This window comes from Pteropus vampyrus, unplaced genomic scaffold, assembly GCF_000151845.1.
Source record: "Pteropus vampyrus isolate Shadow unplaced genomic scaffold, Pvam_2.0 Scaffold63, whole genome shotgun sequence".
Lineage (NCBI taxonomy): Eukaryota > Metazoa > Chordata > Mammalia > Chiroptera > Pteropodidae > Pteropus > Pteropus vampyrus.
In genome coordinates, this window is record NW_011888844.1 from 8,318,764 (window position 1) to 8,342,563 (window position 23,800).

Genomic DNA, 23,800 nt, shown 5'->3' on the forward strand with positions numbered 1-23,800 from the left:
CGTGAAACTCACAACTCTCCCAGGCAGGGCTGTTCAGGGAACTCGCCACACCTTCTCCCCTCCCTCTTCTTTTACAGGGTGGTCTGGCTGCTGTGAGAGGCAACTTCTTTATTTCTCCCAGTCCACCGCCTGACACCTGGGGTTCTGACCTATGGTAGCTCTAATGCGTAGATCCCATGCTCAGAAGTACTGGTGTGCAGTTTGGGTGTTTTGGCTTCAGTTTTAGATGTTTAGCTTATTGTTTCAAGGTGAGAGATCTGTGGACACCTCTCATTCCACCTTGTTTCTCTAAACTTCTGTAACAAATTTTTAAAAAGTCTTAAACTTTTGACCAAGAAAAGCCTAATTCTAGATAGTTTCATTGCTGAATTCCTCCAAATATTTAAAGAAGAAATAAAAGCAATGTTACATAAACCTTTTTCAGAAAACAGAAGTGGAAGAAACTCTTCCCAATATATTCTTTGAGCCCAACTAAACAAAGAAAATACTAGAATATAATGCAGAGTTATATCCCTCATAAATATATTTTAAAAAATTCAATAAACTATTAAGACATAATCTATCAATTAAGAAAATATTATATACTATGACCAAGTAAGAATTATTTCAATAATGTAAAGTTGATTTAACTTCTGCAAATCAATTAATGTAATATACCAGATTTCAGTAAGATGGTAGAATAAGAGGTCTTTCCCTCAGCAACAATAAATTTGACAAAAAATTCTTGGAAAAAAGTACCTTTGTGGGAGATTTGGTATCCAGGTAAGAGATTATGAAACACCAGTGGAGTCTAAGACTGAAGAGAGACATTTTGAGAAGGGAAGCCTGCACCCAGGAAGCTGACTGTCCAACTGTGGCCACAGCTACAGACCCAGAAACAGGTCCATACCCTTGAGGACTAGGCTATAACCTTGTGTGGCATTGGTCCTGGCACCAGCATCATAAGCCAAGGGACTTGGGAAAATTCATGTCCACCATTGTCTTGAGTAATAGCCATAAAGTTTCAACAGTCAACCCTGCAGTGGCCCATGAACTGGCTTTAGTCTCTCTTGGCTATGGTCTAGAGCTCCTACACATAAGCCTGCCAAATTCAAACCAACTGTAGATTCTGAAAGAACCCTGTATCTGGACTGTAGACCCTCCCAGCTGAAGTCTGTGAAGAGTTCTAATGGCACAGAGACCTGGCAGGAGATCCTGAAAGTGCCCTATACTCAACTCAAACTTCTTCCAGCTTCAGTCTGCCAGCAATTCTGCTGGCACAGGGACTTGCCAGGAACAATCCCATTCATGCCCCAGAAATCCTGAAGGGCTCTATACTCAGCTACAGCCTCTTCTCATCTGCATTTCATGAGTAGGCCTGCTGGCACATGAGCCTAGCAGGAGACATTCCTCTATCCAAGATCCTGAAAGAGTCCCATATTCTATCCCATCCATCTCACAGCCACAGTCAATGAGAAGTCCTGCCAGTCCAGAGACCCACCAGGAGACACTCCTGTTTACAACCCCAGACTTCTAAAAGAACTTTATACTTAACTTTAATATCTTTAAGCCACAGCCCATCAGCAATTCTGCTGGCATAGAAATCTGGAAGAAGACACTTCTCTTTGTGCCCTCAGAGATCCTGAACTGTCCTTATACTCAGCTCCAGCTCCTCTAGCCACATAAAAGAGCAGTCCAGATCAGGAAAACAATATTTGAACAAAATGAGAAGTTGATAAAGATATAAAAATCATAAAAAAACAACCAAACAGAAATGGAAAGACATCCCATGTTCATGAACTGAAAACAGGTAATATTAAAATCTCCATACTGCCCAAAACAATCTACAGATTCAATGAAATTCTTATTAAAATTCTAATGACATTTTTCATGATATGGAAAACACAATTATAAAGTTACTGTGTAACAACAAAAATCTCTGAATAGCCAAAACGATCTTGGGAAGGAACAAAGGTAGAGATATCACACTTCTTGATTTCAAACTGTACTACAGAGGTATAGTAATCAAAACTGTATGATACTGGCATAAAAACAGACATAAAACAATGGAACAGAATCAAGAGCTTAGAAATGAATTCATACATATAAGGTTAATAAATATTTTACAAGGAGCAAAGAATATTCAATGAGGAAAAGGATATTTTTTCAATAAGTGGTGCTGGAAAAACTAGATATTCACATGCAAAAGAATAAATTTTACTCTTATATTACACCACTCACAAAAATTAACTTGAAACAAATTAAAAACTTAAATGTAAGACCTGAAACTATAAAATTCCTACAAGAAAAGATAAGAATACTATTCAGCCATGAAAAGAAGAAAATCCTGGCATTTGTGATAACATGAATACAACTTGATGGCATGATGCTAATTGCAATAAGTCACAGAGAAAAAAACAAATAATGTATGATCTCCCTTATATATGGAATGTTAAAAAGTTGAACTCATGGAAACAGAGTAGATTGATGGTTTCCAGGAACTTGGGTGTTGGGGAAATGAATAGACAAATAAGTCCTAGAGACCTAACGTACAACATGGTGACTGTAGTTAACAATACTGTATTGTATACTAGAAAGTCGCTGAGATAGTTAAATGTTCTCACCACACACACAAATCTCGTAACTATGTGAAGTGATAGTTGTGCTAACTAATTTTATCTTGGTAATTATTTCTCAATTATATATGCCTATTAAATCATCATATTGGACACCTAAACTTACAGCATGTTATATGTTATATGTCTTATGTTATATGTCAACTATAGCTTAATAAAGCTGGAAAAAATTGTATATACCATATTAATAGATAGAATAAAGGACACTAAATGACTATTTAAAAATATATTTTTAAAAAATTGGCAAAACCATGCACTCTATCATGCTAAAACCGTCAGAAAACTCTAAATAAAAAAGCATTTTCTCAATTTGATAAAAGATATCTAAAAATAAAATGTAGACTCTATTATACTTAATGGTGAAAGACTGATAGTTTTGCCCTTAAGATCAGGAATAAAGCTAGTACTTCTGTTCTCTTTACTTTTACTCGACATTGTATTATTGATTCTAGATCGACAATTTAGATTGGCAATAAAAAGAGATAAATGAATTCATTTTGGAAAATAACTAAAACTATCTCTATTTGCAGATGACACAATCTTTTATATAGAAAATCCTAAGGATGCACATACATTCACACACGCACACACACACACACACACACACACACACACACACTATTGTATCTAATAAATGAGTTCAGTGTGGTTGCAAAATATGAAAACATTATACAAAAATTAATTATATCTTGATATAATGGCAATAAGCATTTTGAAAATAAAATTTAAAAAAATGTTCTATTTATGATAGCATCACAAGTAATAAGCTACTTGGGAATAAATTTAGCAAAAATAATTAAGGACATGTACACTGAAAACTATAATACACTGCTGAGAGATATTAAGAAATAGTTAAATGAGTGGAACGATAACTCAGTTTTAGAAGCTGGAAGACTCAGTATTATTATGATGGTAATTCCCCAAAATTATATTTATATATCCAGTGCAATCTCGACTAAAATCCAGTAAACTGTTTGCAGTAGTTGACAAACATATCCTAAAATTAATCAACACAAACAGCCAAAACAATCTTGAAAAAGAACATGATTGCAGTTCTCACAAATTCAAATTATGAAACTTACTATAAAGCTACGATAATCAAGATGATGTGTTATTTGCACAAGATGGACATATAAATCAAAAGAAAATAACTGAGTCAAAAAGTAAATTCTTACATGAATGGCCAATTGATGTTCATCAAAGATACCAAGGCGATTCAATGAAGATAATCTTTTCAGTAAATGGTGTTGGGCTAACTGCATGTTCACATGCAAATATTAGAACTTAGACTTCACCTTACACCATATACCAAATTAACTGAAAGTAGACTTAAAGGTAGGATCTAAAACAATAAAACATTTCGAATACATAAAAAAATCTTTAAGACTTGAGCTAGGCAAAAGCCTCTTAGATATACCACACAAAACATGATCCGTGAAAAAGAAAATAGTAAATTTTATCTTATTATCATCAAAAATGTTCGCACTTGAAAAGTCATCATTAAGAAAGTGAAAAAAACAATACCAGATTTAGAGAAAAATATTTCCAAAATACGTAATTGGCAAAGGACTTAATGTAATTAGACACAGATTTAAAGAGGTACATTATTTTAAAGGAATCTCAATAAACAAGATCAAATCATAACTTACTATCCCTATAAATTCAATACTATATTTCACTGAGCTTGAGAATGGGGATGAAAAAGCTAGTGAAAATTGTTTCATTAGATATTGTACAAAAAGAATATGAATATATGAGTAGTTAAATGTATTCAATTTATATTTTTTCTTGAGCATTTAAAAACTGAGCAGCAATAGTTATCTTGGAATAAGAAAAAAGTAAAAAAAAACAAAACATTAATTTGCTAAAAACATATAATTTTAGGGCACTAAAATAAATAAAAGTCAAATTATTATGGCTGAATCAAATGCTTAGCCAGAAAACAAATATCTGGTTTTGAGGTTAAAGACCAAATCTTATTTTTATTTTGTTTAAAACATTGTTCCATTGAGAATATTAGTCTCATAAAATTGAAATTGGCAGTATCATCTATCTTTGTAGTTCACAAAATTTTGGTCGAGTTAAGGTAAAGAAGCTACTCAGCTTCTGAATCTTTCCATCTGCCTTTTATTAACTGGAATGTCTCTTTCTGCCTCATAAAATCTGACTCATCCCATGAAATTCTATTTAAACAAAATTTATAAAATAGCTATTGAGACAGATATAAAGATTATCTTTTTTTAATTAACAGATATTTTTTAGATATCTTTTCTAAAGTCCTTATCATATACTTTATTACTTTTCATTTGTGATCAAACACTATTGTGAAACAATAATGATCAAGGACCACGGTATGCATTTTAATATCCTCCACTATGTGGCATGTGTAAAAACCTAATAAATGTTGTTAAATAGATATTTCCAAATCTTGGAAACATAATGAAAAAAATATATATATCTCAGATGTCAAAAGAATGGCATTGTGAGAGACTTTCCTAGGATCTCTTTCCTTGAAATAACAACAAGCTGACCATCTATAATTCAACAAATAACACCGAACCTGCACAGAAGCACGTCTGAGAGATCTGCACATCAGAGCATCAAGAAGTGGGCTAATCCACTTGAGACTGGGAGGCAGATTAGGAGTGTGAAACGAAGGAGCTGTGTTATGCAGACAGGGATCTCTCCACAAACAGGGGGAGGGAACATTCTGCAGCCGGGTCATGGCCCTTTGAAACCCAGAGTAGTGCTGCATGGCTAATTAGCATACTCCACCCAGTGGAGCTCAGGGAACAAGGCAGAGAGCTGAGCAGAGACTGAGTGTGGAGGGGCAACAGCTGTGGCTTAGCAATCGCCATTGCCAAGTGGGAGGCTGAGTCCCCAAGCCTGGCTGAACCTCCACTCCCACCAACAAAGGGTTCACCCTCCACACCTCCCCCATGTCTTCTTAGAGCTAACATCACTGAGCCCCAAGGGAATTTGTGCAACCAGTACTAAGACATACACCACAGTTGATACCAGAGAAAGGAGCGGTAATATCGAAGCAAGACAGCAGAAACTTGGGTGACAGCACTAAGGGAAGACTCAACCTGCCACTGGTGGCTTTGAAGATTGAAGGAAGGGACCATAAGATAAAGAATGTGAGCAGTCTCTAGAAGTTGGAAAAGGCAAGTAAATGTATTCCCTCTGAAGCCTCTTGAAAGGAACACAGCACTAAAAACACCTTGATTTTAGCCCAACGAGATCCATTTTCGACATCTGACATCCAGAACTTTTAGTCGTTAGTGTTTCAAACCACCAAGTTTGTGGGAATTTAGTACAGCAACAGTATAAAACTAATAACGCTTAAGCAAACATCTCAGTAGAGCACATTACTTCTCAAAAACAAACAAGCAAACAAAAACAACACTTATTTCTTAAAGCATTCAAATTAGAAACATTTATGTTTATTTTATATGTTGCTTCAGAGACAAAAATTTTTCTCAGGCAATATTTTGATCCAAATGATGACTTCCAAGTATTTTTCAAGTAACTCAACCTACCATTGGTGGCTTTGAAGACCGGAGGAAGGGGCCGTATAAAATGGCAAATATATTTCTTCATTTCATTTTCTTTTTAAAATTTTGTGTTTTTGAAAGAACGCATAGAGAATTAAAGGTCAGTACTACTTTGAAAAAACTTCAATTTGATGATAAATTCTAATAGCAAGGAATCTGAGTTTTCCTTACATTAGTTGACAATGAGAACTGGAAAATGTATTCATAAATAATTTCAAACATACATAAGCTTATTCTTCTTTTTAAATACTCAATATATTCATATTAGTTAAATATAATGTAATAATCTTTTCAAAATACAACTCATGGTGAGGATTTATGGCTCCAAAGATTTGAAAATTCTCTTGATCCAAATGCAATTGATTATATAACAAGGAAAAGTTACTTGAACATCAGGTATTGAAAATGTTACAAGACTTGGTGTATTAATTTTTTTTTAATTGTGAAAATAAAAAAGAAGATAAGATGAAACTTATGAAAGATGTAATTTATATGACTATAAATAACTATAGTGAAATCTGGTGAAGGCAGTGTGGGGATTCATAAGGATATCAATGCTTTTGCATAATTTATTTCAAACAATTATAGCAGTTGTTATTCCATGCTATTAATATTGAGTAATTACTCTAATCTCTTATTATCTGACAACTTTTTAACTAAAGATATGTCTTCTAGATTTAATAGTGAACAAATAATTGTGCTTTAGATTCTATTCCTCACATGTTTAACATTTTCATATTATTTAGTAGAGGATGTAAGTGAGGGGGATCATATTTTGCAACCCCAATATATTCCTTTTGAGATATGGATTTTAAGCTTGTTATTTTGAGGAAAGCAAAAGACTCAGAAAGAACATTTGATTCTCTCCCTTACCTGCCTAAAAAAATCCAGGTATAAAAACCTGCTTAAAGGAAGGGAGTATCACCTTAGCAATATAATATAAACCAAATGTAGAGAAGTGAGAACTCTAGCAAAGCCTAGTTGGAATCTCCTCTGTGTCCCATTGTTTCTGGGTGGTCCAGCAAGATTTTTTTTTTTTTTTTTTTACGAGTTTGATCTTTCTCATCTACCTGTGAATTGCCTACACTTTCCCATTGAAATCTCAGACTAATGCCTCCCTCTCCTTTGTCCAGAATGGCATATAAGCCTCAACTTTTCAGTGCATCCCAGGGTCTCATACTCTTATGACACCCTCATATTTACATATGTAGTACATTTTGGACATTTTCTCCTGTTAATCTGTCTCAAGTTAATTTAATAATTAGCCCAGCCAGAAGAACTTAGAAAAGTGTGAGAAAAATTATTTTTTCTGCCCCCGTGTAAGTAATGACAATGATTACAGAGCAGTAGGATATAATACTATATAAGCAGTTACAATTTTCTGGACCTTAATTATCTAAAATTGTCCTTAAATAACAGGCAAAGTTTAAAACATCATACTTTAACACTATTGCTCAATTGACTGTAATATGGATCAAATGAATAGATTTCTATATATTTATCAGATGGACATATTTGCTAAGAAACCAGGAAATTCATGCTGTGGTTCCTTAGAAAACTGATTTCCATATGTTACAGGAGAGTGGGGACCCTTTCCTGGTGTGTTTTCCAGGTTCTTGATGTCTCGAACAAAGAATTGAGCAAGATATCGAAATACAGTAGAAAAGGAATGTTTTATTAGAAGGGAAAGTACACTTTCAGATGTGGAAGCGGGGCTGAGCAAGATAAGCATGGCTCAGAAGGCCTGGTAACAAAGACTTCAGGGTTTTTATCCCTTTTTGTTGTGGGTGGTTACTTTTCTTAGAGGAGTGGGCTTCCTTGATTGACAACTAAGATCGACAGGACTCAGTGATTCATCATTTGCTTTCTGTACATGTTTGTTCCAAGGATTCAGCCTGTTATAATATCGATGAACTTTTGGGCATATGCATTACATTATAATGATGTTATAATGAGGCTCAGGTGAGTTGAAGGTCATTGAGGTCTTCATTGTTCAGGTGCAAGTGATTGGCTTAAACTGGTACCTAATTTTGTCTACTGGTTTCTTTGTGTGAGTTAAAAAAAAATGCCTTTTGGCTTGCTTAATTGTGGGTGGATTAGGAAAGACTCCTTCTAGGATAGGATGACCTCAGTGTCTTTGCAGGCAGACCCGAAAACCCCTAACTTTTCTGCCTCTTTTCTAAGAGCCATGAACCCTCTTACTAATTAGTATGGATGTTGAGGGACGGGAGGTCTTTTCTTCTGTATCTGCTTCCTGCTGAGAATGGCCATAGTCTCTGCCTTATAGGGGTTTCATGGAGCTCTTTCCTTTTCTGCCTTAGTCAGGGCGGGGTCTTGGGTTTCCTGCTGAAGTGCCACCTCAGTCCCTAGACAAGGAAAAGAAGATACAAACTTATTATTTAAATCATATATCTATTAATTTCTATTATTGATTTGCCTATTAAGCGCGTAAAGGGAAACAAGCTTGGTTAATACTTTTCTTAAAGAGTAAAAAAGACCTTTGGCCTAAAGTCCCCTCCTCTCTCAGACTCTAAGGGCCCTGTCTGACTTAACACCATTTCTGCTAACAATGGGCAGGCGGATGACCCTTATCAATAGCCAGAGGATCTGATTCTCCAGGGCAGTTATCAGAATTTGAGGGAGAGTGCCTTTTTTTCCAAAGAAAGGATGGAAGAAAACTTAACTAGGTTGACTAAAAAGATTAACTATGCAAGAGATGTCCCATTTCATCTCCTGCTAAAAGATTAAGAATTTTATAAGTGAAAAAAAATAAAAGAATTTTACAAGTGTTGTCCCGTCTCACGTGGATTCAAATATACCTAATGGTAGGAAATTCATATAAAAAATTGTTAATTAAACATATTAAAATATTATCTTTACAAAATGATTCATCATTGAGTGGCATTTTTGTCAATGATTATCAGCATACAAACTGGTATTAGATTGATTCATATAACTTCAATAAAACAATAGTAGTGAAGATACCAAATGCCAGTAATTAGTGCTTATACTGATCATTGAGGCCCGGAGGGTTATAATATAACTTCCAGAAGTTTAACAGTGCATAATGTTGTAGCTGCCAGCCTCCGATAGACACACGGACCACCAGAAATAAGTGAGTTATAGGAAACGCACTCTTTATTCAGCCAGCTGGGTCTGCCAAGGGTACACAGACCCCAAATTAAGCAGCCCCAAAATGTAGAGGTACAGGGTTTAAGCCCTAAACCCCATTCTTCATCCTGTTTGAACACACAAGTCTATTTTTCTTCTTTTTACTAACTGTCAACTCACAGATAGGTTGTGCAAGCGGGGGGTACAGAAGCAGAAAGCTTATTGTTAGAGCGTTATGTTCCCATGGGCAATAGCCAAACAGTAATTTTCCAGCCAACACAATAAAAGTGCCTGATAAACTCATGCACTTACAATGAAGAAATCTTTGTATTAAATTCATGCACAGCAAGTGGGTTAACAATCTTTTAAAAAGCTTTAAAAATAATATTATTCTTATAGATTGGTTTAATTGGTAAGTTTTGTATTTTTAGGAACCTGTCCATTTCTCCTAAGTTATTTAATTGTTGCCTTCTTGTACCCCATCTGCCATCAATCAGAAAGTCTAAGCAGGCAATCTGAATGTGGAATTATATAGTACAGATTGAGCCATATTTTTCAGAAATAGGGACAAGGAGATAAGGGACAGACAGATTGAGAGGGTGCCCTCTCTATCTTTAACAGCAAAGACAAAGAGAAATGGAGTTACAATAGTTATGCTCATTTATTGTGTATGTATGTATGTGTTAATCATTTACAAAGAGTATCTCTAAGATTGATGGCCTTCCAAAAAACAAACAAATATTTTATAAGACAATAATTTGCAAATGAGAAAACAAAATATTAGAAAAATGACTATGTTCTCCAAGGTCGCAAATCCAGATAGGAATATAACTGGGACTTGATCTTGGTTACTCTGTTTCCAAAACTTGTCTTTTTCCATTTGAGAATATACCCTAATATGGACAATCTTGAAGTAAATGCAAAATGGTCCTATTTTGCAGGGGAGAGAGCACTAGAATATGACTAAAAATTAATATGTTCAGTGGCTATAGATTCAATTTTAGAGAATAAGAAAGGAGGCATCCAAAAAATGCGAAGAAAAAGGGCTTGCAGAAATGAACTACTCAGTCGATTGTAGATTAACCACACCGTATAGATCTTTAAATGGCCTTCTGGAAACTTGTCACACCTAAGGATCTGTAAATAGATAGGACTGATGATCTGGAAATTCCTTCCTCCTTGCAGGCCCCTCCCAAAACTCCTCCTCCCATCCTGAGTCAGTAGGTGCATGTAGACCCTCAGACAAAGGAATCACATGCCCCTTGCATGAAACACTACCGGGGTATATAAGCTGTAAGAAATCTAACCAGAAGGAGCTTGTGCCTTTTGCATCACGCGCTCCACTGGCCTAATAAACTCTCCTTCCTCTAACAAAGTTGACTGAGCATCCAAATTCTTCCGATAGGTGTCGCTTCCTGCAACAAGATTTTGTTAAAGTATAAATTGCTAAAATGTCTCACTGGTGATAATGTAAAAATAAATGATTTAATTTTCATCTATCCATGCAAGTTAAGCATTTTGTTCAGATTTGGTTGGCATAGTCTTAAGACTACCAGAGTAGACCTTTTTAGTCTTTATAACACAAAATAAGTGGTTATTTCAACACTTAATCTAAGACAACACTTTGAATACTATCAACAGGGAAGGAAAAACAAACCTAAAAATTTCATGAATAATCTAGCCAATATTTCTTAAACATTAAGAAGACTGATAAATTCAGTGGATGTTTGAGATATATGGTGCTTTATTCATAAATAATACTTCTCTGGAGTTATAAGACTTTACTTTAAAAAAGGATTTATAGTATTAAAAACTATATAAAAATAACTACCAGTAACTTGCTATATTAGTATTTTTCAAAAGAAAATTTCTCATTTATATATTTTACGACATTTGTTTTCACTTTCGCCCTTTTCAGCTAAGTTTTGTTTTTCATCTGCCATGAAAGATTGGTAAATATTTGCATAAATATCTGTACTTATTTTATGTATCAAGCACATTTGTTTTATTAAGAAATAATAAATATTTTTGTTTTACTTTCTAATTTTTTTAATTCACCTCCTTAAAAACGTGCCTTTCACAACTCTCAGTTGACCAAGCACCTGATTTTCAGATAAAAATATGTTAACTATAAATGATCTTTAATTGCAAGCATTGTTTTCTAGGTGGATTAATGGGCTGGTAGTGTTTATTTTAGTTACATTCAATAAAATAGTTGCAATTAAAAGATAAGTAAAATAAAACATACAACACAGAATAAGTGTATGTTATTAACAACTAAAAAACCTTTTTACCTACCCCAAAATAGCTAAGAACTTACTGAATATCCCATTCATAGTAGGTCTCTGTTAGATTTAGATGTAAATAGAGGTCATTAAAAGAATAAATTGTTCTCCTCTGATCTCGGAAGCTATGCAGGGTCGGGCCTGGTTAGTACTTGGATAGGAGACCACCTAGGAATACCAGATGCTGTAGGAGGTTAAAAAGAAAAAAAAAGAGTAAATTGTTGATAATACTGTTATGGCGGGAATGATTCTGAGACCCACGGAGCCAATTGAGATTAATTATGAGCCTTTATTAGCCGGCCGGCGACTGACTCTCTACCACTCAGGGTTAGAGGAGATCAGCCTGGAGCTTCCAGAGGAGGCAGCTTATAAAGCCTCCTACTACATCCTTGAATAAGCAGATTACAAGAAGCAGAAGTTAGTCGTTAACGTTTTGTACAAAGATAAATGTATCCGGGGAACTCTCAGATCAAACAGGGCCTAGTAGACAGTTTTATTATTTTCACCTTGAAATGTTACACTTCTCCTGGGGCTGGCGCCTGGAGATATCGCCTCCCTCTGACTGAGTTACTGCTTGCACCTGGAGATACTGCGTCTCTGAAACTGGAGAATTTCCACTTTTACAAAATAAGCCTAGGTTTATTCATCCGTTTGCTTTTGTATGATGCATGTGGAATTCTAACCAAATTTTATTTCTGTGAGTAAGCAACATAAACAAGGGTATTTCATTAAGTCTACATTAAAAAGGAAAGAAAACCATTAAAATATGTTGTTAATGAATTAAACCAATTAGTGGTTGAAATCAGTGAAGGTCATTCAATTCAGTTAAAAATGCAAGCTCTTAAAGACCCTAGGCACAAATACTGTGTCTAGCTTTATGCTCAGCATTGGAAAGTGGGGGCAGAGTGAGAAGATTAATTTATACTCTTCTTAGATAGATTAAAGTCATTTGGCACAAATTGTAAAGTTTCTTTCTTCTCCCTCTTTCTTGAACATAGTCTTATTTCCTATCAGACAATCAGGCTGGTAAGTGAGGAGGGGAAGTAGCTAGAAGAGGGAATAATTCATACATTATTCCTTCCTTTGGTGTAAATATCCTGTGCACCTGCAGCTCTAGGACAGTTATGGAAATAGAAGTACTTAGAAATTCAAAGCAAGTTTGAAAAGTGCATATTTTACCATGCAAATCATGTATTTAATACACCTGTACAAAGTTAAGCAACATAATTTATTTAAGAAAATAACTTAATTTCATCAACTTTAAAAAATGTTTTACATTTGCAAATGAATGACAAAAACATTTGGTCAATGTTAAGTGTATTTCAGAATACTGTTGAACTCAGCTTTTTGTATGCCCTGATTGTGGCAAAATAAATTAAAGGGTAGCAGACACAAAAGAGTTGTGCATTAATGAGTATTCACATAGAGCTGCATTCAGTTATTTGTACTTTGGTACATGAATAACAAGTGACCATTCATGCTGCTAAATAGGCAAATATAGCTACCAAGGTGAGAAAATAGAGTGATTTAGTAGCAAATACAACAAGCTGGAGTCTTTCTAACTCTAGGGTGCTTTGCATTTGCTTAATGGGTTAGAAGAGGACTGCACAAGTCTTAACAAATCAATTTCTTTACTGTACCTCTTAATGACAGCTCAGGAGAATCACATTTATTGAGTAGTAGGCTTTTCAGAATTAAAATGATGGGATCCTGTTGCTGGGACTGAATAGGGTTAGTTTTTATACTTTGCTGTGAATATGTCTTTCTATATTTAAGTTTACAAAAGCTTTCAAGACACACCTCTCATTAAAGTGGAAAAAACAAAATAATTTTACTTAAGCTTTCAAAAGACATACATATGTGTATGTATTTTTCATATAGGTGATCTAAAATGTCATACTTCTTTTTTTTCAATTATTCAAAAAATGCTGATTGAGTACTTAATTTGTGACGTATACTCAACTAGAAAGTAAGTTTCTATAGGAGATGCTATTTAAATTAAAATATGACAAATGAATAAGGATAAACCAGAAATATAATGTTAAAAACAAGACAATAGACTCAAAGTTGCTTATGGTAATCCCATATCACCAAACCAAGACAACTTACAGTTTCTATTCTCTTGGAAATGAAATAAAACCAGTAAATCAGAAATTTCTTGATCAGCACTAGTGGGATAATCTGCATGATAGACTCCTTTTGTTACCAGAGAGCGGGGATCTTCTCCCAGCGTGGAGCATTGTCCAGATTCTTGATATCTCGAACAAAGAATTGAGCAAGACACCGAAATACATAGAGAAGAAAAGTTTTATTAGAAAGGAAAGTACACTTCCAGACATGGAAGCAGGCCTGAGCAAGAGAAGTGTGACTCAAAAAAGGCCTGGTGACAAAGCCTTCAGTGTTTTTATCTCTGTTTGCTGTGGGTGGTCATTATTCTTAGAGGAGTAGGCTTCCTTGATTGACAGTTAAGATTGACAGGACTCAGTGATTTATCATTTGCTTTCTGTGTATGTTCGTTCCCAGAATTCAGTCTGTTATAATGATATTAATGAACTTCCGGGCACACACATCATATTATAATGATGATATAATGAGACTCAGGTGAGTTGAAGGTTGTTGGAGTCTTCATTGTGCAGGTGCAAGTGACTGGCTAAAACTGGTACCCAATTTTTTGCCTACTGGTTTCCTGATATGAGTTACTTTTAACCCAAAAATGCATTCTGGCTTGCTTAATTGTGAGCAGGATGGGGTGGACCCTTCCTAGAATAGGATGACCTCAGTATCTTTACGGGCAGACCGGAAACCCCCTATCTAACTTTCCTGTCTCTTTTTTAAGAGCCTCAAACTCTCTTATTATTAGTATGGATGTTGAGGAATGGGAGGTCTCTTCTGTATCTGCTTCCTGCTGAGAAGGGTCGTAGTCCCTGTCTATTGGGGTTTCATGGAGCTCTTTCCCTTTCTGCCTTAGTCAGGGCGGAGTCTTGGGTTTCCTGCTGAAGTGCCACCTCAGTCTCTAGACAATGAAAAGAAGATACAAACTTGTTATTTAAATCATATATCTATTAATTTCTACTATTGATTTGACTATTAAGCAAGTAAAGGAAAACAGGCTTGGTTAATATATTTCTTAAAGAATAAAAAAAAAACTTTGGTTTAAAGTCCCCTCCCCTCTCAGACTCTAAGGACACTGTCTGGCCTCGGGCCATTCCTGCATGATGGTTTGATGATCCTTATCAGAAGCCTGAGGACATGAGTTACCAGTTTCAGGGGCATTCTATGGATTTGGGGGAGAGGACCTTTTTCCCAAAGAAAGGAGGGAAGAAAATTAGGTTTACTAAAAAAATAAAAACTAAAAAAAAAATAAATAAGAACTCTGCAAGAGATGTCCCATATCATTTCCTGCTAAAAGATTAAGAATTTTATAGGTGATGTCCCGTATCACTGTCACCCCCTAAAGGAAAGTAATCTTGTAATAACAACACGCTTTATTTTTTTTTGTCTAGTGTAATGTCCTTGTTCTTGCTCTCCTCTGCCTATAAAAGTATTTTATTTTGTACAGCTCTGCAGAGTTTCTCTCTGCTAGATTGGATGCTGCCTGATTTGATTTCTGTTCAAATAAACTCACAAAATTTTTAACATGCCTCAGTTTACCTTTTAACAATAGACAAATTCAATCAGAAAAAAATATATATAAATGAGAATACTGTGTACTCTAATTGATATAGTATAAAAGAGCTAGAAATGGAAAAGTTGTGATAGAGATATTTAGACATTATCATCTTGAATGAAACAGTGATTTTGTAACCGCACACAAAATTCATTTTTTTTTAATTCCTGCCCCCCACCACCATTTCCACTCCTGGGTGCGTCTCCTCCCACATGCTCAAGTTCACGGTGCACACCCAGGGCCTGGCGCGCCCGGGATACAGAGCGCCCGGGGTATGGAGCCTGGCTCCATTGAGGCTTAAACCCAGGACCCTCTGCGTGTAAAGCAGATGTGCTAACCACTACTTTACGGAACCACCCCTCAAAATTCATTTCTTTAATATAGTTTTTTTCTCTGATTCAAGCTGGTTTTGTCCAGATAGTGGTCCTGTAACTCACTTGCCTCTTTCTACTCTTATTCTCTGTAAGCCTGTTCCTTGAATCATTAAGCCTCAGGTCATAAGCTTAACCAAGCCTCAGGTCAATAATCATGAGGACAATAGGTTTCAGCTGGACTTTAGATTAAGGGTCTTGACTTTAGATATGTTTTAGCTCCAGGCCCATTGAGGCAGGACAACCAACCCACCTAGAGTACCAGACAGGATGGTTGTATACAATAATCAATTACCTCATCTCTCTCCAATTGTCTAATCAGTAGCACCCACAAACCCAACTCCCTTAGTTTCTGTGACTGCTAATTTGTTTCCTATATAATCTGTACTCCCTAGACACCTGGGGGGCCAGACCTTTGAGGGGTAGCTTGCCTGAGTCTTCAGGACTTACAACTCTCTAATAAACTTTACTTGCTTTGCTGCAAAAACCTGCACATATCTCTTCATTGCTTAGACACGCACAGGAAGACAGACCCCTTTTCTGTCTAGATAACAATTTGGTAAAGTGTTGAATTTGCTATAAAATAATAAATATAATAGAAACAAGGAGAGAAAGGGTGAAAGCAAAAGTGGCAATTTTACTTCTTTGTTCATTAGGGAATTTAAAAATGGCAGAGGAAAAGCAACTTCAAAAAAAGAAATGTTCTTAATATTGTTATAATTTATGAAGTTTTTCATTGAGTTCACGATCAGAAAGAAATGGACTAATAGTAGAGCACAGAATTCTTTTTTTTTTTTTTTTGAAAGTAAACTCTCTTTTGGGCCACACAATGATTTTTACAGTAAAATAAAAGAATGCATATTGTTCTGCAGGTTCAGAGTACCGAAGCTTGGGGTGTACAGTTCTGGCAGCTGGAAGAATATGCGAGGAGCCATGGGCAGATGCGACATAGCTTTATTTAGGCATAGCAGGACACAGCAAGGCACAGGCACAGCTCCAGCTCCTCCAGCCTGCACAGGTGAGGCTGTTCTTATAACAAGATGCATAATAGTGGCTTAAGGTCAGGTATTATAATCAATCACAATCTACAGGTTGTATAGGACGTTGTATCTAAGATTACATACGATGCTGTATCTAAGGCCATCTAGGACACTGTAGCTAAGTCTACCTAGAAACCACATAGCTTGCTGGGAGAGAGCTTGATTGCATCCCTTTTGTTTGTCAGTCCCCTCACCCAATACTCTACCCCTTCAAGGTTCCTTCTTTATCTAGCTGTGGGTTTTGTTGATAGCCATGCCAATAGGGCTGACCCTTGTACCCACATTACACAGCAACAATATAGAAAACGACAGCATGTAACCAAGACACAGGCCTCTACCCCAAAGACAGTGAGGACCCATTGCCATGTTGAGGAGAGGTTGGCCTACAACTCCTGTAGGGGGTCACCAATCAGTTGTTGGATGGCCTGTATCTCTTGGTTCAGCCCTCCCAAGGCTTGAGTGATATTATTCTTATTGTCTGGGATGTATACATAGCACTGGGTATGGAGGATTGCACAGGTTCCTCCTTGAGCTGCGGTTAGGATGTCTAAAGCCATCAGGTTTTGCAGCACCACCTTTCTTACTTGGTCTATTTCAATGGTGAGCAGACTCAAGGTGGTACAGGTTTGATTCAGAGCCCGAGTTGTGTGGATGGCCAAAGCAGTGACTTGTGTTTCAACTACAGTGTCACCTGTACCAGGCAAGAAAATGGCCAAGGGATATAACCACCAAGGTGTCTGCTTCACACGAGCATGGTGGGCATAAAAAGCATCCTAATTGCTCAGCCATTTGGGCAAAGTCTTCCACACTTGGGCAAGAAGATATGGCCATCCCCAGGTACAACATTCGGTCCACCTGGCCGGTATATTTGACCACTCATGGGTCCCACATACCCAGAGACTACTGGGGAGTAGGGGGACCAGCCTCTATTGTTTCAATCCCATCCACCAATGTGTGGGAGAAGTAACAACTATTATATTGGCCACAGAGTTAGACCCCTAAAGACAGCCCCACTGTCTGTTCAAATTGTCAACGGGCCATCTTCATGTGTTATCATCATCAATACGGCCCTAAGTTTTGCCCATTGGTTGCTTTGCCCTGTACCAATGTCAAACCATACACTGCCAGTGGCTGGCTGCACTCCTATGGCCACCCGCCTCGTAGTGGGCCTTTGATTTGAGCCATCAGTATACCAAGAATTGTCTGGGACAGGGGGCTTCCCCTCTTTAAATGGAGACGGCTCAATGTCTATAGGCTCTTGTTGTGGTATCTCTGTACCAGTCATAAACTCTATGGTTCCTAAAACCTGCTGCAGTTCAGCCATTAGTGAGCTGGTTGCCAACACACTTCTCTATTCTAAGTATGCACCCCATTTGGTTAGGGTTGGTGTCTGTGCTACCCCAGTGTTGGGGGAACTGATCCTTGTATAGTCATGTGGTCTTTACTACCACTTTGGTAGTCTCACCGATGGCTTCTGTCACCTGTAGGGCCATATAGGCAGCAGATAATTGTTTCTCTATCAGTGAGTACCTGCTCTCTGCTCCCTTCCAGAGCTGAAACCAAAATCCAATAGGCACTTGGCTCTGCTCGGAGCACTGTCAGAGACCCCAGCCAGAGCCCTCCTGGGTCACATGTACATCCAATTCAAATGGCTATCTAGGGTCAATGAGTCTCAGAGCCTGAGCCTGCTGGATAGCTCTTTTGGTTCTCAAAAAGGCCTTTTTCTACCTGTTCAGTCCAATCTCCCTTTTTTACTGCTAATTTGTTTCCTATATAATCTGTACTCCCTAGACACCTGGGGGGCCAGACCTTTGAGGGGTAGCTAAGGCATACAGGGAGTGGGCCATTCGCTTCAAATAGAATATGAAGGCCTTCCAATAGTTCAGCAAGACCACATAACTCTGTAGTTCTTTTACTGTTGTCAGGTGTGGAAAGGCCTGAATTTTATCGATCACTGCCTCAGGAATAACTTTTATCTTATCCGACCAGCTCATACCCAAGAATTTGACAGATAAGCCAGAGCCCTGTATCTTGGTGTTGTTCATGGCCCAACCACATATTTTCAAGTGTTGCACTAACACTGGGGTGGCTTGCTCTAAATCTGAAAGGGAAGCAGAGGTTAACATGACATCATCAATATAATGTAACAACACAACAGTCAGTGGACAATGCCATTCAGCCAAGTTCTTTGCTACCAAATCATGACAGATGGTTGGGCTATGCAGGTATCCCTGGGACAACACCAGGAATGTCCATTGCCATTCTTCCCACGTCAAGGTGAATTGCTCTTGACTGGTAGGAGCTAAGTCAATGGAGCCAAAAGTGTTAGCCAAGTCCACTAAATAGTGGTATGTTCCCAATTATACTGTTAATCTGTCCATGAGTTCATGGATGGAAGGCATGCAGTGGTGGCGTTACTTTGTTCAGCTCACAATAGTCAATAGTCATTCTCCAAGTGCCATAACGCTTCCGGAAAGGCCACATGGGGACGTTGAAAGTGCTGTGTGTAGGGCGTACTATCTGTGCCTTTTCTAATTCCTGAATAGTGGCCCCAATCTCTGCATGTCTTCCTGGTAAGCAATATTGCTTGGCATTCACCACCCTCAGTAGGGGCATGACACTTCTTGGGGGTGGGTTTCCACGGCTTTTACCACTCACACCCTCAGGTGAAACTCCCCTGTTGATGTCTGCAAGCACAGGCCTTGCAAAAGGTCCACCCCTAGGATGTATTCTGGGACCGAGAACACATATGCCTTGTAGAGACATGGAGATAACCGCCCAATCCCTAGGGGTATAGTCACAGCTTTTGTCTTATGATCTTTCCCCCATAGCCATCAATGTGCGCTGCTGGCCCTGGGAATCTCTCTGGGTTGCTGTGTATCAGACTGTAGTTGGTCCCAGTGCCTACCATCGCTAACATGTGTTGGACATTTTGGGGGGACCAATGAATTGCAAGTTCCATATGTGGCCTCCGGTCCCCATCTGTCTCTTCCCAATGGGCACCTCGGCCTTCTCCCTATTCATACAGGGAGAGTGTGTCTGGGACTGTCAGGAAGTCTTTCAGAGCTACCGGCTAGGCTCTATCAAATACTGGTTTTACACTTTTCTGGAACTGCTGTGTTGATTTCATCCACTGCTATAATTCTAATAGCACAGCATTGGGCTGTCTATCAATCTTCTCTGGGTCTACACCTGCCACCAGCAAATCTGCCCACATTTGCATTCAGGTATGAGTCCTGCAGTAGCGTCTGACTTCTTCCTCATCTTCCCTGTCTTTCTTGCTAAGAAAGACTGAGACTTAACTGCATGGATGATATGGGAAATGTAAAGAAATCTAAGATGGCTACCCTGTCCTGGAGGAATTTTTCCAATGTCCTCTCCCTGGAACACTAGCTTTCCCACGCGGGGGAAACAAAAGACCTCCAAGTATGTGGAAGTAATCAATGTATAAATCTACATGCCTGCCTTTGTTCAGGTCTCAGACTCTGGAGAGTGACTCTTCTGAGCCCAATTTAAACTTCATTTGATTCTTAGTCGCTGAGTGCCATTTGGTTCTTCTGGGTACACGAGCCACGATCCACAACATTTTGGTTCCCTTACCAGGAAACCCAACCATGCTGGCCCTTTGAAGCCACCGGTTTGGGCACAACACCGAGACGCTGGGGGGCTGAGGCAACTAAGGAACTAGAAGGTGCACCCCGCCCCTGTTGGGCAGTCTTGGGCTCTGCTGCGCTCGGCCGGCCCTGCTCCATTGTTTCCCCTGGACTCTGAGTGGCGAGAATAAGGAGATTCGGTGGATCCACATTGGACAAGGTAAGGCCAGGGCCCCACGGACTCAGACAGGCCTTCCTTAAGGGTGGAAGGGGAGACTGATCACTTCCCAGGGGCAAGCGCCCCTCAGGCAGAGATCACCAGAGAGGGAATATTTTAACCTCTGAGAGTGTGTGTGAATCTGCGTAGATCTCAGAGACCTGTTGCTGAGTTTCTAGTCTGTGTCCCCACGGTGAAGAACTACAGGGTCTGAGAGGGTCCCAACCTGCGGTTCCATAGCGACATCATAAGGCATAACAGTGATTCACCCCTCCAGGGAATGACCAGGCCCGGGGTTTATACGGGTACACCTTAGCCAAGACGCCCTGAAAGTCTCAAGAGAGACACGGACAGGCGGGCATCTGAATGGTCTCTGAAAAGGGACACCCCACCCTTTGTCTGTCTTTGCGGTACCGACACAGTAAGAAACATGGGGTCAGGTCAGAGTAAAGCAAAGGTCCTTGAGAATATGTTAAAGAATTTCAAGAAAGGTATTTGCCTCAGAGGTGGTTATTACTGAATTGGTAAAAAGAAGCAAACTGAAGGAATAAAGAAAGTGAAAGAAGGTTTGCAGAAGTAGTAGAAGGTCTGTGAAGAGAAATCTTGAGAAGAAATTTTGTGAGGGGAAGGTATAGGAGAAGGTTTGTGAAGAAATTCTGAGGGGAAATTTTATGTAATAAAGCGAAACAAGGTTGGAAATTTAAATTCCAAGAGCAAGCCGATGCAAAAAAAAAAAATAAAATTAGAATTGTGTTAAATGTTCTTTAGAGTATTGGTCTGATGCAAATGTTTTGAAAAGCTTTCCTGGGAAGAAAACTAGGATTTTGTATTTCTTCAAAATAATTTTGGTGTTTTGCGTTGCTTTAACTAGATTTCTAGGACTTTAGAGAATATATTAACACTGGCCTTTGTGCCTACTTCTCAAAGGAAGCTTCCTGCAAATATGAGGGGGAGTTCCACTAAGCCAATTGTCTTATATTGCATGTTGAAAAATTTTAAGGAGGGTTTCTCTGAGGAGCATGCTGACCTCGGAAAAACTTTGTATTCTTTGTGAGCTCGAATGGCTCACTTTAGGGGTAGATTGACCCTCAAAAGAGACCTTAGACATCCCCACAGTGAAAGCAGTGTATTGGGTAGTGACAGGGACCCCAAGATATCTAGACCAAGTTCCATACATAGACACATGGCTGCAGACTGCTATTATAGTGTTCCCTTGGGTCTGGTTCGGCACAAATAGACAGGGACAGAATAGGGCATTTGTGGCCCGCCTGGCTAGGCGAAAGGACAAGGAAGTGCCAACAAAATTAATTCACCCAGGAGCCCTAAGAAAGATTCTATCTAATGACCGCTGTACATCCCAGTAGCTATCAATTGCCAGACAGGCCTCTACCATCAGTGCCTTTGCCACCCGCTACCGCCCCAGAGCCTCTGCCCGACGTCATGCCTGCCATCTCATTTAAGTTTGACTTAATAATAGAAAAGTCTGAAGAACAGTGGTGGAGTGCCCGGAACAAAGATGGCCGGGTTGAAATGATTCCTGTCACTTTTGTTAGAAATCTCGTGAGATCCCCACTACAGGAAAAACATCATGAAAAGTCTAAATTATAGGTAAAGGCTGGGGCTAAGAAGTCAACAAATGTGTCAAAAACAGCAGAGATGCACCAGGAGGCAACTGACAAATGGAGAAAGCAAAAGGTGTCCCTGTTGGCAGCTGCATTAGGGAACCCAGGTCTAGTGCAACAGACGGCTGCTCTCACACAGCAGAAAGAAACCGAAAGGAAATTACGCCATATCCAATGTGCTTTCTATAGAGAGATCGGCCATTGGAAGAACAAGTGTTCTCATCTCAGGGAAACTGTAAGTCCAAAAGGGCCAGAGAATTTAAGACATCAACCTGAGCCAGTTGTCAAAGAAGACTGGGCTGAAGGACAATCAGACTAGAAGCAGGCGGGGGGAGGGGGGGGGGCGGGCAATCAATGATTTGTATAGAGGACACTCAACACCGTAGCCATGGCCAAACATCTAAAAGGAGTCAGTAAGTTTCGAGGGGCAGCTGAATTCTGTCAGTTCTGAGTATTAGGTTTACATGTAAAGGTTCCCCATACCGTAATTCCATTAATGAATAGTCAAGAACATAAACAGCTGACCAACATCAGGTGAGAGAGGAGAGGAGGCATCTGAAAGTAAAAATAGATGCAAAAGAAAGGGCCTGTAGAAATAACCAGCTTAGCTGGTTAAAACTGCACTCTTCCCCCATTCTGCCCTATGCTCTTCATTTAAAATGTTTTCCACAGCTGCATCCCCCACCCCAAGGATTCTCCGGCCCCTTCCCTATCTCTGTAGCTGTATAGGAATGTCAAGACTGTGGAACTGTTTGCTGTGTTACATCGAGAGCTCAGCCTTTGGATAAGGAACCCCCTGAGCAGGTGCAGACATCAATGAATGCTGCTCCCTGTCTGTAAGCCTAGGTGTGCCATCTCTTTGTTCAAGAATCCGATAAAGGTGCTGATAACACCAAGAGTCTGGAAATTTCTCCTCTGCAGCCCCTCACCCAAACCTGCCCCTCCCCACTCTGAGTAAGGAAGAACATGTAAAACTTCAGACAAAGGAATCACGTGCCCCTTGCATGGACACTGCAAAGGTATATAAGCTGTAAGAAAACTAACCAAGGGGAGATCGTGCTTTCGGTCTATTGAATGCCCATGCTCTCCACCGGCATTAAATTCTCCTTCTTCTAACAAAGTTGTCTGAGCATCTGAATTCCTTCATTGGATGTCACTTCCTGCAACAGGGACTGCTGTGCGAAAACCACAAGTCCGTCTCAAAATTGTAAGTACATTAAACCCTGCAGACTTCCTTGGTATCAGAGGTCTTTAAGATGTCCAGTAACTGGGGCTGGGCAGAGAAGGAAGCAAAGTACAAAAAGGTGCCAATTTTAGCTGCTATAATACAGAGACCTTCTCGAGGTGACCTTAGGCAGTAAAAACCCTGCAGGCCTGGAGGGCCTTGATCTTGGTTGGCCACGAGTAGCATTGTCGGAACTGAGACATAAGCAATGTGCAAACTGCAAAAGGAAGGGCACTGAAAGGGCAAGTGTCCATCCAGCCCTGGGAAACCAGAGAGGGGTGGACCTCATAAATCCTTGCCCCACATAGCAAGCCTCTCACAAAGGGATTGCTCTGTCCTCCAACAATGGAGGCCCAAGCACTTGCAAGCTCCAGTCCTAGAAAAACCCACCAGGATCACAACAGTAGAACCTCAGGTCACCTTCGATATGGCAAAAAGAAAAAAAAACTGAATTTTTACTAGATACCAGAGCTGCCTACTCTGTCCTGAAACTTCCC